Consider the following 17,234-nt stretch of genomic DNA (forward strand, 5'->3'; position numbering starts at 1 on the left):
CTCACGTTTTAAATATTAATAACTTTACCACCACATTGGTAAAACATGCCTCTGGGTGTTGACTCTTATAGTTCTGTCATGTCCAATCAATTCTGTATTATCAATCATAACAATCCGGCTTTTTTATTTCCCCCTGACACATGCAGTCAGGGAATTAATGTGCTTATAGTGAAAACTTATTTTCTGCAATGTGCTGGCATAATCTTTCCAGTCGCAAGAAGTTCGCTGGGTCTTGCCTAGCAAGTGAAAGAAAAAAGACCTCCTTGTTACTGCTCTCCCTCACCTCCTCCCAAATGCACACACCAACTATTCTGATGATGCCTCAGTATATAATAATGTCTTCCATGCTGTATTTTCCAACTTTTATGGCCAGGTTTCCTAGCAGCAGGTTGCAATTGGAATCTGACTGTGAAATAAACAGGTACAAAATGACTGACAATTCCCAAAGATGGAAAAATGAGCACATTTTAACGCCACGCTGTTAAAGGGTTCCACATGGATCCTGCGAAGAATTATCTTTAACTGAAGCTGAAGAAACTCTTCAAAGATGAGATCCTTTGGCTTTTTTTTTTAAGTATATGCTACCAGAATTATAAGCTTATAAAATAAGTTATGGCATTGTTGCACTTGGGATTTCTTTGAGCAGAGTCAAAGAAAAAGCATTTGTAACATAATCACACAATACTCCCCCTGTACTTTGCCCTAACAAGTACATACTGATTTTTTCATTTGTGGACAGGACTCACGTTAATATGGTATTACAGTCTGCATCTTTCTCACATCAAATTCACATAACTAAAACTAAACCAAAACAAAACTGCTACTGTAAATACCTTACATTGATTTTGCAACTGGAAGTTACCAGCTATGCAAATAACAGAGAATACTATTCCTACTCATTCCAAAGAGACGAATAAACTGAAAAATTTCATTACACGCATTGTATACATTGTACATAAAGCTCATTTCTACTCTTTATTTTATCCTTATATACTTCCATATATGCTTATAGCAGTCCAGTCTTCATATAAATACTATAGAGTAGAGATACTCAACCTCTCTACTCCCATGTCCCGTATAAAAAACCAGGCTGTCTTACTAGGGACTGTGACTCTGGGGAGAATTAGGGGTAGAGGTGATTTGCAATTCAAAATTCCAGAAAAGCAATTGCAGACTGAATGGCTAAGGCTCTTTGTAGCTAATGCTGCCAAATTCTTCCCATTAGAAACCGTTCATTTCCATCGTTCAAAACTCTTCCAGAATTTAACTGTTGGGGCTGAATTTTTCCATGTCTGTTTTCCAAGAGAGTGTCAGCATAAATTGTCCAGTTGTTTCTAATAATAAAGTCAGCACAAAATATATTATTTGCCAATCATACTATTTACCAGTGATTACTACAACAGTTTTGTCAATAATTTCTGGCAGTATGATGACTTGAAGCAAGGAAGTGAAATTTGGCACTGAGTAGTCTTTGTGTGATGGATAAGCCTTTTGTTGTGCATCTACGTGTGTGGAGGGGTATAATGCCCAAACATAGCCAAGCTATAAATAATTGAGAAAATATCTCATTGCATACACTCAGTAGCAGTTGATAAATAGCATTTCCAAGGATTCTGTACATGCTAAGCCTATTTTCTTTCTGATCCCAGGATAAAGGAGGTATAGACAAGACTTTCCCTGCAATAGCACTTCCCAGATGCACCAGCCCAGGAGCCAGACACAAAACCAAGGTGGAGGTTACACAAGGTGGTGTTTCAATCAAACTTCTCCCCGCAGTTGGAAAGGGAAAGGCATCAGCCTCCTTTCAAGCTATTTTACCTAGCTAACCTTGCAAAGCCATTCCCCGCAACATTACCCTTCTATGGCCACTGACGGCCCCTCAGCTGCGTGCCCAGCTGCAGCAGGGGGCTGCATTCGTCATGCAGGAGCGCGGGGCTCTCACACCCACACCTGACATTGGGGTGGGGGATGAGGGCTGTACTGTGAACTAATAAAAGCCTGAGGAATAGTTATCCATTGTTTTCTTACTCAATGTCCAAAATTTGTATTTGAAGTTATTATTCATGTTCCTCCGCTTCAGCTTATTATCTGAAAAATTGGACTAATAATACTCTTCACCGCATCACAGGAGTATGGCAATAAGTTCATTACTGCTTGTGAAACAGCTGGGTTATGTTAATGATGGACAGGAAAGAAATGGTCGTAAGGAAACAAATAATTCTGCATTACAGCAGGTTTGCACAATGTGAAATGAATAAGGCATTGGATGCCCAGTGAACACAAGGATTAAATCAAATACTGAGTTCATTAACGAGCCATCTACATGAAGCATGTTTCCATGCCAGGTGTCTGACTTTAAAGTTTCAGCAGAAGAGGGCCATCAGCAAAGACAAAAAAATAGTATGTGTTCTCTTAATTAAAGACTGATCACAATGCACAAACCCAAAGGAAGCTAGTTAAAATTGCGAAGATTAAAGCCAGAAATAAATGGTATTATGTTTTACTGCTTGACTTTAAAAGCTTTGTTTCCTTTTAACATTCTTTTTTAATACATAATGTTAACACATGCAAGTAATAACAAAATGCAGGATAGCTAAACTGAAAACTATAATCTTATGGTTTTAAGTGCTGATATGCTTTCCTAGGAGCATCATTTAGACCATATGATTTTACAATATGTAAACATACTACAAGTAACACCGAGATCTGATTTAGTACCTAACAATACACTGCAGAAACCTAGAAGAGACAAGAACAAGATCAACCTCAAAACTCCTACAGAAATCAGAGCTTTAATGTAAAGAAATGTAAACAAAACTTGGGATGACAGCAGTGACATGTTTCCCATTTTTTCAATCTTTCTAGGGTTGATGTGATTTAGCACTGAAATACGACCCAATGACAAACAGTAAAAATCCTTCTTTGATGCCATTTCACAAAGCAGTCCTCTTTTAACAGCAGGTTTTCCATGAAGACAGGGTGACAGTTGAAAAAAAGATCAGTCTAAACCTTTACTTGAGGCAGCCACTTTGGTTTAGAGTCTCTTGCCTGGTAAGTAAGAGGGCCAAGGTACCAGGCTGGAGATCATCCACACTATTTAATTTTTCCAGTGTCACCCAGCCCTGCCTCCAGCCGACATGGCCCCCACCGCTGGTGCAGCAGATCCACACCCTTGAGCATCCCCGTCTGCCCTGCGCCATGGCCCGGGGAACCTGGGGTGTACCTTCAGCTTCACGCCACTGCAACGGCATCAGACACTTCCACATCACAAAAGCAAATGCAAAACAGCTCTGAGGCTGTCACGGGGCATCTGGAAGAGATGCAGAGCCAAGGGCTGTGTAGGGCACACGTCGGCAGCCTGTGCCTGATGGCCAGAGGGCTGAGGAGCCTCTCGAGTCGTACTCCTTTAGCAGTGCAGGGGTAGCCCAAGGGACCTGTCCCATCTGAGGGACTGCACTGCTCTGCTGAGAGCTTCCTAGCTCCTCTCCTCCAGTTCATGCCTCTCGCTAGGCAAGCTGGCACCCTTGGAGTCCTCATTCCTCAGCTCAAACCACCAGCAACTGATCATGGATACAAGCCCTGAAGGTTTTCATCTTTCTTACCACCACAGCCTTCAATAAAAAGGAGGCTTCTGGCAGCTTCCCCTCTGTTGCGTGTTCTTTGTGATCAGGAGATTCCCAGGCACTAGGAAGCCCTGCGTGCCTAGTCTTGAATGGCCTCAACTTGGAGCAGGGATTTGCAGCCCACATTTAATAAATTAATCCTGTAACTTACAATAAGAAGATTTGAAACACTTCTGCTAGCCTTTTTGAAAAATGTCCTTATCATACATTAGCATGAACTTATAAATATGTTCTGTGCTATGCAAATTATATTTATGCACTGCACCGGGCTCTGGACAGTGACTTATGCATGTCATATACCCTTCTGCCACATACGTTTTAAGCTGCATGTGCAAGATAACCTGGTTATCTCAAAAGCTGAGGTATAGTTTGGACTTGCCGGTAAAGTCAAGAGCCATTTATAATCATGAGGAAAATCAAGCTACAGCATATTTCTGACTTCAGTATAGCAAATGAGTGTTAACCATCGCACTGCATTTCATCATCAGATTTTTTTCCCAGAATATCTGAAGAACTTTTGGATATTAAATTTGCTATCATGATTGATTTTAATGCATCAGTCATATATTTCTCTTCCTCCTCAAAATCACACTTGCTGAAGAAACAGAAACATATTGAACAAGGAAAAAGCTAGGTATTCAAAGTTAAAAGAAATATACTCTCAATTTTGAAGGTGCAATGATTTAATATTTTTAATTTACTAATAAAACAAAATATTTCTAATTATTTTCAGGTTGAACACGTGCAATGAGTTTCCAGTGAGATGACTGTATTTATTAAGTATAGCAGGTCACTCAGTAGACAGCAATACCACATTGCCTGAGGTCCCAAGAATATGCAACCAGCTTTGATTACTGGTGGCTCAGTCTTGCAAGGTACTAAACAATTTTGTCTTTCATTTCAATAGTAGCCAAGAATGTTTTGCATCCCTGAGGAATAAGCACATGAAAGAGCCTACTCTACATTAGCTGAGAAACAGCTTCATTTTAAATTTTACATTTGTTTTCAATGACAAAAGTTCTTTCCAACAGAATAGGACAGCTATACCAACAGAACACCTGACCCACCGATTTCAGAATTTCTTTCTGTTTCGGAGAGTTCTCCCATACAGAGACAGACTGATTTCTTGTATGTACACTGGCCAATTTTATTTTGTTTCTGAAGTTTTTGTTCTGAGTGCTTACAAAGTGTTCTATTCCAAGTATATTATCCACAAACAACCAATGTAACCTGTATATATACACACCCATTGAAATGTGAAATCAGTGAAGCAAAGGGAATTGTCGATCATAATCTGCAAGTGATCCACTAAACGAGAGATCTGTTATCATAAAGTTCTTAGCAGAATACTGGTCACTACATAAAGGAAAAGTCCGTTACACTGCACATTAATATTGCAAAGGCATTCCCATTTTCTCTTTCTTTTTTCCATTTTTGCTTCTTCGCTCCAGCTGAAAAGTGTTTCTTTTTTAGGAGTTTGTTCACATACTTGACCAGCAGGAGTTACCCGAGCTTCAGTCCCTGCATGAGTGCCTCTGCCTCCTCTGTCCTACACCAGACATAGTTTCAACGACTGCTGAAATAGTGGTGATCAATGCAAGCTCCCCATCAGCTTCTGGGTCTGCCTGGCAGTCACTGTTGGATCGACTAATCTGAGTGAGTTGCACTTGCTGAAAAAGTCGCTGTTGCTAGAGGAGGAGGAGAAATTTTTGCGTCACTGTAGGTAAGCCAAATACTTTTGTCAAAAGTTCACCAAGTTCAATGGAGCTGGACTTTATTAGAGCAAAAGATGACAAATGTCACAGGAGAGAAGAATGACCTTTCATTTATCCCTTCCACAAACAAGAGTTCTGAAATTCTTTAAGCATTTGCATTGTTTGAAGCACATTTTTCAAACAAAACCTGTTTGGGTTTTCTTTGCTTTGCAGATATGTTCAAAATCTAAACCTCCATAAATTTTGGCATTTTGAGCAGCCAGCGTTTCAGTAGTCATGTTCCCAGCCACTAAAAGCAGGCTTTAGTATCAGATCAGTCTTACAGGTGTTAGGTACAGTGCCTTAGTTCATTCTGTGTTACAACTACACTAATTTTTTAAGAGATACATTGACATTTCCTACACAAAAGAAAACCCACCCTAAACTTTTTAATCCAAGTATTTTCTTTAGACCTTGTTTAGTACAAACATTCAAACTATAGATTTAGCTTCTTCTATTTCTTTCTTAATATTTGTCTTAAGGTTCTTCAGCAAATCAAGAATATCTGTTCAACCGAGGAACAAAAATTATGAGGTCACTGATGCTCTGTTTGCTTGTCATTTGTTGTTGTTATTTTCAACTCAGTTATCAGAGTTACTGAATATGAAAGGGTAAATTAAATGACAAGTCTGACTCACACAAAGCAGACGTGCTGTCTATTTTACTGCCCTGCTAGTTCACACAAGGTGAAGAATATATCCTAGCTGGGGTGGCGTGTGTGTGTTACTCTTGCAGTACCCATTCATATACTGCAAATCTACCATCTGCCATGAATAAAAGGTGGGATGAGCTGCAGCATTTCACAAGCACAGTAGGAAAAACTACATTGTAATCTAATCATTGTAATCACTGTAATTACCCAGCTCTGTAGCAGCACCAGGGAAGCGGTCAATAAATTCCTCTAGCTGTTGAAAAGCGCAGGGTACTCATGGACAGGAGGGAAGGACAGAACGAGTTGTGCTTGCCTCCTGCTCTGGGCTGTACCTGCCCAACACCGCTACCGGGAACTCACAGCTCAGAGACCAAATGTTCCCTAACGCAAGACCTGCAGCTCCCACGGATGCAGGCTGCTCTGCGCCAGTAGCCGAGACACGAATGAGAATGAGTTTGTTATGGATCCGGAGGTAATTGCCAACACTCAGCTGCCATCCCCTGAATTTCTGTTACAATATAATGTGCAATTTCCCTTTACAGTGGTATCCTGGTTCAGATAATTTCAGAAGCATTTTGTTTGCTGGAGTACTTCTGTGTAGTATACACCTTTACTCAATCAGAAGACAGCTAATTTCTTTGCTGTGCTAATTAAGTCAGAGCAAAACACAACATGTTTATGCTTGCTCTTGTCAGCCACTTTGAGAAAGTGGTTCCCTTTGAGTGACTCTATCACCTAGTTTCTGATGCCTTGCTGTGGACTACCCAACGATCAGTTCCTAAATTTTCTCTGGAGTTGTGCATGTGGTGACTTGCAGGCAGTGCAAGTATAGTCCACACAGGGGCAGGATATTGCTCACAACAGCCTGTACATAGCCAAACTGCAGAGTAAGCTATAATAGTATCAGCGGCTGGTATCTATTCATGCTCCACATGCCTGTGGTTACATGTGTCGACTTGCAGCCTGAGTCACTTAATGACGCGTTACATCTGTGATACACTATCATGTAAGCATCTTTGGGAAGCAACTATATGATATAGTGGCCCACCATAGCTTAGGAGTGGGCTTCCGACCCCAGGCGGTCCTCTCAGTTGTGTAATATTTGGACTGAAAATGAAGTTGTCCTTGGAACAAGGGAGTTGCCTTTTACAGTTGGAGTGGTGAATTCAAGATTTGGGACAACAATCAGCACAGACACATAAAAAATCAGAAATTACAAAGGTCCTAAGCAAAGATAAAAGCCTCTACTGGTATCAGGGCAGTCCGACCACATTTCTCCCAGCCACTGCTTTTGGTCCTGCTTCGGCATTCTGCCACACTGCCTCATAATGTCAGAGTTGATATTAATAAACTCACTTTTATCACTTAACAGGATGGAATTAACCAGGCAGAAATACAATCCCTTTGCTATCTGCAAGGCTGAATGTTCTCCCACTCAGAAACCAAGTTTCCTGAGCTGGCCAAGACATTGACAGTGGGTTTGTCTCCCCAGCAAGCCCTGGTGAGCAGAGCCTCTCCAGCAGGGTCCTGGGTGGAGAGGCAGCACTGCTCAGAAGAGTTTTACTGTGAAAACAGCAGCACCTCTGTATCAGAAGCGGGAGCCTAGATGGGTCTGCAGTGTCAACAACTTTGGAGCACAGAGAGCACAGGGGAAACAGCATAGCTCTCTCTGCCCTGCACAGGTCCGGTGGGGGAAGGAGGGGGTGGTGGTTTTGCTTTTTATGAGACAGGTGAAACTGGGAAGATCAGATAGGTAGGAAAAGCAGATAACCCAGGAATTTCAAGAGTTAAATTGTCTTCAAAACGAGTTCTCCCACAGAGATGAAAGGAGCAGCTCGCAAGTGGCCCAGCTGTAGCCTCAGCACAGCAGCTGCACACTCAGGTTTCCCCTCCACCAGGGATTTTATCATCTACACCTTCTCAAGCTCAGTATAACTTTATATGAATGCAGCTGCACATTTAAGTAGTGTCTGCATGATGTGTATTGCCCTATTTCTTCTACAAGTCACATTTCTACTAGACATTTTGCACTTCTGCTTCTATCAAAAACTTTTATCAAACATTCTGTATGCAGGGACCAAAGAGTAACCTTGAGAGAAAGTGGCAGCCGTGCACAAGATTTGAAGCACCCAAAGGCTTTCCAAACAGCGTACAAATCTGAGCGGATACATCTGCTCTCCTGAAGATGCAGGGCTCTGTCCCTGTGTTTCACAGGCTGTAAATCAGAAGCCTATCTCAGCAAAACAATTTGAAATATTGATAAGTAGATGCTGTAACCAGGGTGTCATGGTCCCATTTGTGGGGAAAAAACCAACAAAACAAAAAAACTACCGGTAAAAGCTATGAAATGTGTTATGTTTACCAGTAGGATTTCTGTGTATGTTCTTGTTCTATTATCTCCATACAGCTGCCTTTTATGCTGTCTGCTGACAGCATTTGATGCGTTTTTCCTCCTGTGCTTATTTTTAGTTGCCATAGGAACTTTCTTATTTCCTGTCAGCTGATGTTGTTATTTAATACTACTAATTGAATAAAAGGGTGTTGATTCTGCTACTCCAGATGCTGGGGAAAAAAAAAGCTTTAGGAAGACAGAACACACATTTCACTTTACTCAGTCTTTTATTTATTTATTTCTATTAATATTTAATTAAAAAAGCCGGATACTGTAGTAACAGCTGTTACCACATCAGTGGAATCCAGAGTAGGTCCTCTCCAGTCTTTTCTTTTTGTTTGATCCAGGTTTTCCTCCCACTACCATAAATATACTTATTTGAAATAGTATCTTTTGGCTGTTTAGTTTGTGGCTTCGTTCTTCCTCACTCCCCACATACCGTATTCTTTTTCTTCTTCTTTTTCCCAAAAGAAAAATTAAAATCTTCTGTTAAAATGAATGGGAATGAAAAAAAAATTTTTCAACATATAAAGAAATACAGCCTGGAAAAACACCAGGATCTGAGGGGGGATTTCTTGTTTTGCAAACCCCAATTCTTCTTTTACATACAGTAAGTTATTTTGTGAAAGATTATTTTTCTATTAAATTTGTTGTGTGACCAGAAAGCAATAAAGAATAATCAGAATTGAATGAGAAGCTTAAACTGGTACTTTCTTTATCCACATAAACTATAAAATTTTCACAGTTCTTTCCATGAGCTGATCACGTGTTTAGAGAAAAAACTTGATCAACATACAAATTTGCATTTGTATTAGTACTATATGGAGTGCCGATGCAAGCTTTTTCCAGGCCTTCTTTGCAAAAACTTAGGAAAATAGCAGTAATGTACACAAATGCAAATCCTACTACAAAAACATATTCCTTTTTCCATTTCACATCACTGCTTTTCATAAGATGCAGGAAAACAGGTAGCTTGGAATAAAGAAACCAACAAATAAGCTAACGTTAATAACTTTAGAAAATAATTCCATTGGTGTGCCTTAAATTATGCAAACTTCATCTAAGGTTTTATTGAAAGCATCCTAAAGACAACCCGAACCTCCTCACCAGCTTCAGGGACTGCTGGATTAGTCCCACTGAACAGGATAATGGGAGTATTAATGAGCTTGCCAGGGTGCTAGGAGAATAATATTCTGCTTGGGAATGCTCCCAAAGCATATGGTGTGTGCTCTTGCTGAGACAAGCACTGTCAAGTGTTTCAGTTGCTATAACTCAATAGGCATCTGAGGCAAATGATTTTCAACCTGATCCTGGAAGCTCCTCCACAGAGAGTCCCTGCTGCAGCCCCAGCCCAGTCCCACCATCAGCAGAACCGTCATCAGCCCAGCTTGGTTCGATGGAGAGGATTCACCCTAGGACAAACTGTCCCGCAAACAGCGATGCTGATTTTGTTTAGGCCTCAATAAATTAAGGAGTGATATTGGTTCAACAACACAAGCTTTTTATTATTTTAGCAAATCCAAAATGTATTAAACATGTCTTTTCTTCTGAACAGGAGGAACTGAAGGTTACAGAAACTGGAACTTTATTCTTTTAACCAGCTGTTCTATCAGAAATGGTTTAAAAAGCAACTTCTTTCTAAAAGAAGTGTGCACGCACATGGAAGTAGTTTTTGCTTATTAGAGAGGGTCACAAAGAAGAGAATTATGCTGATTACTTCACTGTAGGACTGTCTGGGAAAAATCAAAGACTTTTAATATTATTTTATATATCCAGAAACTGAAATTTAAAACTGACCTCAGAAAAAAATTCTTAACCAGAATTTGTCCATAATGCCTCTTCCAAAATGAGTCTCCCAGTTAAACCAGGAGTCAATAGTTACCATTTTTATAAAATAAGTTAACGCCCCGAACAATTGGTTATTTTTTATTTCTTTCCAGGAATATGCTACAAGTCTGATCTGTATAGAAATATGGGAGAGCTAATCTCTAAGTGCAACCAAGCCAAGCTGAACAGTTAACTGCCAGTTCAATGTTACTAATATGCAGCAGCATTTATAATGTCACATTAAATTTGAAGGAAATTGCAAAGGTATCCAGCTTCCCTGGCAAAACCATGGCATAAAATCAAGGAAGAAGCAGCTCAGATGGGCAAACCACCTGCACCTGAAGTGGATGTTGAACTTCCATCCCCTTCCCACAGGACCGATTAGGTCAGCCAGCACAGAGAGAACAGCTGCGAGGTTGTGGAATCCAGGGGCTGGCTGGTCCGGGCAGTGCCCCATGGACGGGCCTGGGTGGCCCCCTGGGCTGAAGGCCCCAGGGCCACCTGAGAGAGAGCTGTGGGATAGGATCAACTATGCTGGGAGGGAGGGAGGGAGGAAGAGAAGGGAGGAAAGCAGGACAAAGCCAGGTTCGACATGTGACAGCAGTGGGAGAGGGGAGCAGGAGTGCAAACCCAAAACACCCCATGAAGTCAAAGGCCACGAAGACCAAAATAACTTCCAGAAACAAAACTGGAGTATAGCTCTTCCTCCTTTTTGACCCACTGCAGTGGAGATGGGAAAGGACTGAGCCATCACCACCTTGCTGTGGGGCAAGGATGAGAGCACATTTGCTTTCTTCGCTGAGCAAACGCTGACCCAGAAGCAATGCTGTAGGACTGGACAAAGGATGAAGTGTTATGAGAATCACACCACTAAGACTGAGACACTAATAACTTTACTGGGACATCTGAGGATACTGTCGTACTTACCGCAGTACAAGAACCAACATCACTCTCTCTGAGCTATACAAACGAAAGGTTATTTAGTGTCCATCTGGTTTAGTCCAAGAGAGAGCAAATAATTGTTCCTCAAATTCCACTAAAGACTTTCAGCTGCTCTGAGCTGCCAGACAACAGGATTTTTCCTAGCCTACAACTGTCACCTTCCATGTCATCTGAGACCAAAATGAAGCATTCCTGCTTTTTATACCTCTTTCATTAAGGCAGTGTGATTGCTTGTTTATAGAACACGGATATTAGAACAGCTCAGGGAATAAAAAATTAATAGGCACTATCCAGCAGAGGGAGCACAATAACGTAAAAACCCTTCAGCTGTAAGGTGAAGAACTTTTTCTATTAAAATCCACAATATTTGGCAATCTGAGTTTACTGTTTTAGCATATGGGGTGGAAAAGACAGAATTTAAATAAAAATAGAGATGGGAAAGAGGAATGTCAACCAAATACAAGTAACAAAATAATTGATTTCCTGTTATTTTCATCCATAATAAAGCAGATGTAACTTAACTGCTGGGAAAATTAAGGTTTAATAAGAAGAGATCAAAGATGATCTTAGGAAGAGTAATAACATTTATTTTAAAACACTGATTTTAATTTAAATAGAACTGGCTGCTCTGGCTGAAAGACTCAAGTGCTGCTTTCAGTTTGACTGTGCACTTCCTCTTGTTGTTAATGAAGTCATATATCACAGAAATAACTGATGCACCCATTCATTCTGTTTATGTGTAATTTTTAGAGTCCAATATGACAGAAATCTTACTAGATATGTTCTCTCTTCTATGACTGCTACACTTTCTAATCTAATCAAGCTCAAATAATTGTGAATTGAAAAAAGAAACAAAAGCTAATACCTATTTTATAAGAAACAATCATAAATGAAAGAACCCATCACATTTTGATGTGACTTACATGAACTACAGTAATTAAAGAAACAATGTAATAGTTTAAGATTGTTGCCGTCTTAAATGCAAACATTTCTCAGGGTGCAATTCATTAATATATTTATACCACGAGGTTTTTTAATTAGTATATCTAAATTCTAAGTTCTGCCACTGACTGTTATTTGACCTTTGGCAATTCATAGTCTTTCTAAGAGAGTTTCTGTTATCTTTGTAATGAAAATCATATTGATTTCACAGCTGGGTAAAGTGTAACAGCAGCTTTGCCTGCTGGTAGAAAGTGGCTGAAATAAAAACATAATTTTAAAAGGAAAGAGAGAAGAAAGAACTGGATGTTCTGATCAGAAATGCTAACTACAGCTAACTCGAGGTAGAATACATTCAGTTTAACTCTTACATGTTTTCCAAAGGAAAAGCCAAGCGTGATGGAAACGGATTAGTATTTTTTCTGTTAAGCAAACTGATTTTTTTTTCTCCACAAACTGGCAGTAAGATTAACAACTGAAACCAAACATCTATAATGCTAAATATTGAAGATGCCCCCATTGAGCAGATTGTTCACTTTGTTGTATGATATCCTAAGGAAATGAGGTTTAGGCAGGCTCGTTATCCATGCACTCAACTATTACCCCACTTTCCCTGGTAGTTTTTCAACCTCTTGGACAATTTCAAACAAATCTAGCAGAAAAGTGGAAGTCTCAGAGATATTGAAGACTTTTGACCACCAGATTCAGCTGAGATTGGATGAAGTTTAATGGACACTTACTACTTTTGCTAGTCTCACAGGTGACTAGACATACTAAAAATAACTCCAAAAGTAGACTGAAAGCAAGGCACTGCTAGAGGTTTCTTATCCCCACTATACACACAGCATCTTTACCCTGATAGGACAGTTGATCCACAGAAAGTAAAGGTGTCATCCTGGGAAAAGGTCTGAAGAATTATCTCTTAAGCATACTGTTTAGCTTATATACTGAGGAACAAGTGTTCCTCAGCACTTCCAGAATATCTTATTTCAGCAGTCAAACATAATTTCATTTATTTTCACATAATTCTCTATCAGTAATGTCTTAAGGTCACAACAAACTCGTTAAATTATTTTAGAATTATGATGACTTCACTAAGGTTATTAAAACTGTTGTCAAAACTGCCTAATCAAAATGTCTTATTAAAAGTTTATTACTGCTTATCACTGAAGCATTCTCATGATCCTCTATAGATATATAAACCAAACAAACTAACTTTTAGAAGGTTTTATTGTCCTCTTTCCAATTAACAAATACAAATACCTTTTGCTAGGCCAAGACAATCCCTCATCACCTCATGACAACCAACAAAATGTCTAGTACAGGCAGGCTTCTTAAAAGCCCAGCTCATTTTCACATACATGATGGCCATTATCAAAACCTGCTGTGTGGCATGACAGATATGGATGGTTACCAGTAAGTAGAAGAGAGAAAAAATTAATTAACCCCAGCCACATATGACTACACACAGACACATGCATTCTTAAACAACTAGATAAACCTATGTGTTAGAAGATACCTGGTATGGAATATCTGTGAGATGAACCCTGTGTGAGAAAAGCTTAAAAGTGTGGTGGGAACTACCTGAAAGGATCTGGGACTTACCAGTTTCACTGACCATAAATGATCTGCTCAGTCTAACGCAAAGTCCCCCAGAACTGTGTGAGCCAGGTGGAAAAAAAAAACCCAACCGAAGGAAAGGTTGAAATTCACAAATGTATAATATTTATGAAGTCCTGAATACCACTGAGGTGAGAAGGCATTGTGACCACAGGCACGGGGAATAACAGACCGGAATCCAAAGCCACCTCTTTCTTGGTTTTTTTGTTGGGTTTTTTTTTTCTGTAAAAATTGCATAGCAGGCAGATAACAAAGAATCAAACATCCTTCTGCCTGTCCCGTACATTAAGCAAGATGAGGATTGGTACTGCATTGCCCCATCATTGGGAACAAGACCTGCACCAATGCAGTTCAACACAGGTGTCTTACAGACGTCTGCACAGGGGCGACTGGGTTTGCAGCAGCGCAGGATACCACTTTGGATACAGCTGGGAAAAAACACACAACAAAATCCAACCCAGAGTTTTGGGAAAGGTCTATGCTGGCTTTTGAAATTTGTCATTTTAATGTTCGTACTTCTAGGAATTACTGCTATACAAATACATTGGTGATAATACACATTAGATTATAGATATTAGGGTTTAAATTTTAGTCATTTTAAACATCTAGTAGAAGAGTTATTAGTCTCAGATTCAAGACTTGATTAAAATTTAAAGTCTTCAACTATGGAGAATTAAGCCATTTAATCCAATTTTCTCTAAAATTTGCCTCTTACTTTTGAAAGTCTCATTAAGGTTCATGCAAATATGCATCACATATAATCAGTCTGAGATATCATGTAGCACACCACCATGTATTAAAGCATTATTTTTAAAACACAGTTTTATGTTACTATATGGTAAACCCCAGTAGAGTCTCAGGGACAGAACTAAGCCCACACATGTGCTGCAAAAGTCTTCCTACATAGCTACATCACTGAAGACACGTGTGGGGTAAGTAAATCACAAGCCCTAGACTACGTACTGTGCTAACACAATGGTCTTTGTGAGTGGGGGCGGTGCGGTACTTATGCCAAACTTATGGCACTCTGAGAGGTGGTGTAATTTCCTCCAAGATGTACTGTCTTCCTCCCACAGCAAGCACCGTGCCTCCACCAGGACTCTCGGCTGATGCAGCTTCTCTGGCGCCACAACACCCACGGCTCAGGAGGACACAGCACCCCAGCACCAATCTTTACATCCCAGCTCTGCACTTCCCAGAGTCCTTGGGTTCTGTTCTTCCCAGAGCTTTGTGCCACCTCCATCCATCAGGTATCAAGGTGATTTACTCCTTTACCATGGCATTAGCAGTATTTTGTCTCACAGAAGAGACATGACATGTCCCAACCTCATAAAGGAATTTAATATTAAAAACAGAATGCGAAACTGCCTTTCTGAATTTCAACAGGTATAGCAACACTCATTTAAAAATCTCTACTATTTAGGAATGTCTGGTTAGCTGCTGTCAAGGTATATATTTAACTTCTAAAAGTTTTGATTACCCGCTAGGATATACTACGGCTACCATGTTCCAGAGAAACATAAATCTTTTTTGCGGTAAACGCTCTTACCATAAAGCTGTTTGGTATGAATTTTTTTCTTGAATGCAAAAATTCACATGAACTTGCTTTGTAAAACTAAGTCTAGGAAAAAAACCCACAAAAACAAACCCCCCAGAAACCACCAATACCTTTTAGGAACAGGTGAAGAGAAAGAATTTTTTATCCACAGACCATTATGGACCATTAAGGATGCACCAAACTGATACTCACTTATCTAGGTTAATAGCCATTACAAATCATCCGTTGCTATGAAACTGTTCAAAATCCATTGTGTCTACTGAATGTAAGGAAATGTACCTGTAAAACCACTTTGAACATGTGCCTGATCTCCATTAGAGAACATGATGCCCAGAATAGAGGTAGTGGTTATATAACAAAAATCTGTGAAGATTCTTGCTTCTCGCAATTATTTTTTCAGCTTCTCCATTAAAAATTTGACTGTTTCTTAAACTTGTTTTCATTTTAATGTGTTTTTCATATGAACACATGTTTTTAAGAGTTACAGCCATGAGGAATTTAACCAAGTCAACAAGTTGCTGAATGGTGCAGAGATTCCCAGTGGGCTGGGATGGTTTTCCTTGTTTTTTTAGACAACCGTGAGCTTTTGTCTTGTTAACATTCAGTGTTTTAACACATTCCAGGAATTTGCTTTGGGTCACGTTTTGAAAACCACTAGTGGCCAGGTCCTATTGAGCTTGCTTTAAGCAATCAACTTCAAACAGTAGAAGCTACGTGGTTTTGAGAAGGCAGAGCATCTTGCCAATAACTTCTATGGACAGAGCTGCCTATATTACCGAGGCCAGACTCCTTCGAATAGCTGACTGATTTTATTCAAAGTTAACTTCAGATAACAGTAACCTGTACACAAATCGACAGGTCTAAAGCAGCTAAAGGGCAAAGAGGATCCAGGTAGCTGGCAAGGTGCCTTGAGTTGGGCATTGCTGCCCTGAATTTAAACCAAATTCTCTGCTCTTGGTTTTGCCCAAAGAAGATCTTCCACAACTGAACAGACTAAACGACTTAAAAATCAAATATTCAAAAAATGGATCGGCCGAGTCAAATTTCTGTGACAAAACGTAGTAGAAGGTCATATTACAGGCAATGCAAACAAACTGCATTCAACTTATAATGCAAACTGTGAACATTAAAGACAGCCCAGAATTAAACAAATAAATAGATTCAAAACTCTGTGTCAGGAGCATGTGTTTGAGAGTCGTGATTTACAAGTTGTCAGTCAATCTCCTCTACCCAACCATTTTATTCTGGAGGATTCAACCACAAAGAAAGTAACAGGGACTTTTAAAGTTAACTCTGAAATGTCTACATTTACTTTATCCTTTTAGTTTTTTAATGGATTTCACATGATCCATACATTTTTTGAGAACTAAAGTGCTACTTCTAATATTTCAGTTAAATGAAATCTTTGAAATAGAAGGAATGATAATACAAAAATCTAAAACTGTATTTAGTATTCTGAATGCAATTAGGGCCATTTTATTCAATTGATTTCTGAAGCTCCCATATGAGTGATCTACAGTGATATCATTCAGTACAACACTAACAGGTGCCGAAAAAGTAATTTTAAACAAATGAATTTTATCACATTATATGTTTTTCCCCTATTACAGCCAACTTTCCAAGTACTTCTGTGCAATTACCTAAATGAAGGTATATCAAAAAGTACTTTATTCCAAGATGTATTTCCATTTTTCATTACAAGATCATTGGAGTAATAGCATTGTTTACTCTTTTTTTTCTACAGAAGGATTTTAGCACTGCTTGAAGACAAGAATGAAGTAACATAAGAAGAGTACACAAAGCCTATCTTTTAAACTAGAGTTCTACTACTAGAGTAAAATATACAGTAGGACTAGAAGGAACCTCCAGAAGACACCTAATCCATCTTCCTGCCTGCAGGAAGCAGTTATTCAAGTACTCCGATTGT

The 17,234-nt window shown here is 39.5% G+C and overlaps 1 long non-coding RNA gene across 6 annotated transcripts in view; it reads right to left on the reverse strand.

The window, feature by feature from the left end:
* LOC308065916 overlaps positions 1–17,234 on the reverse strand; it is a 60,306-nt gene that overhangs the window by 18,902 nt on the left and 24,170 nt on the right. For 2 of the 6 annotated variants that reach the window (XR_013928975.1, XR_013928976.1), the window contains one exon: positions 5,320–8,878. The exons of 2 other annotated variants lie outside the window; for them this stretch is intronic. This is a non-coding gene — a long non-coding RNA (uncharacterized lncRNA). 2 more of the 6 variants (XR_013928977.1, XR_013928978.1) reach the window with 1 other exon arrangement.

The sequence above is a fragment of the Falco punctatus genome (genome assembly GCF_963210335.1).
Source record: "Falco punctatus genome assembly, chromosome: 6".
Taxonomy (NCBI): Eukaryota; Metazoa; Chordata; class Aves; order Falconiformes; family Falconidae; genus Falco; species Falco punctatus.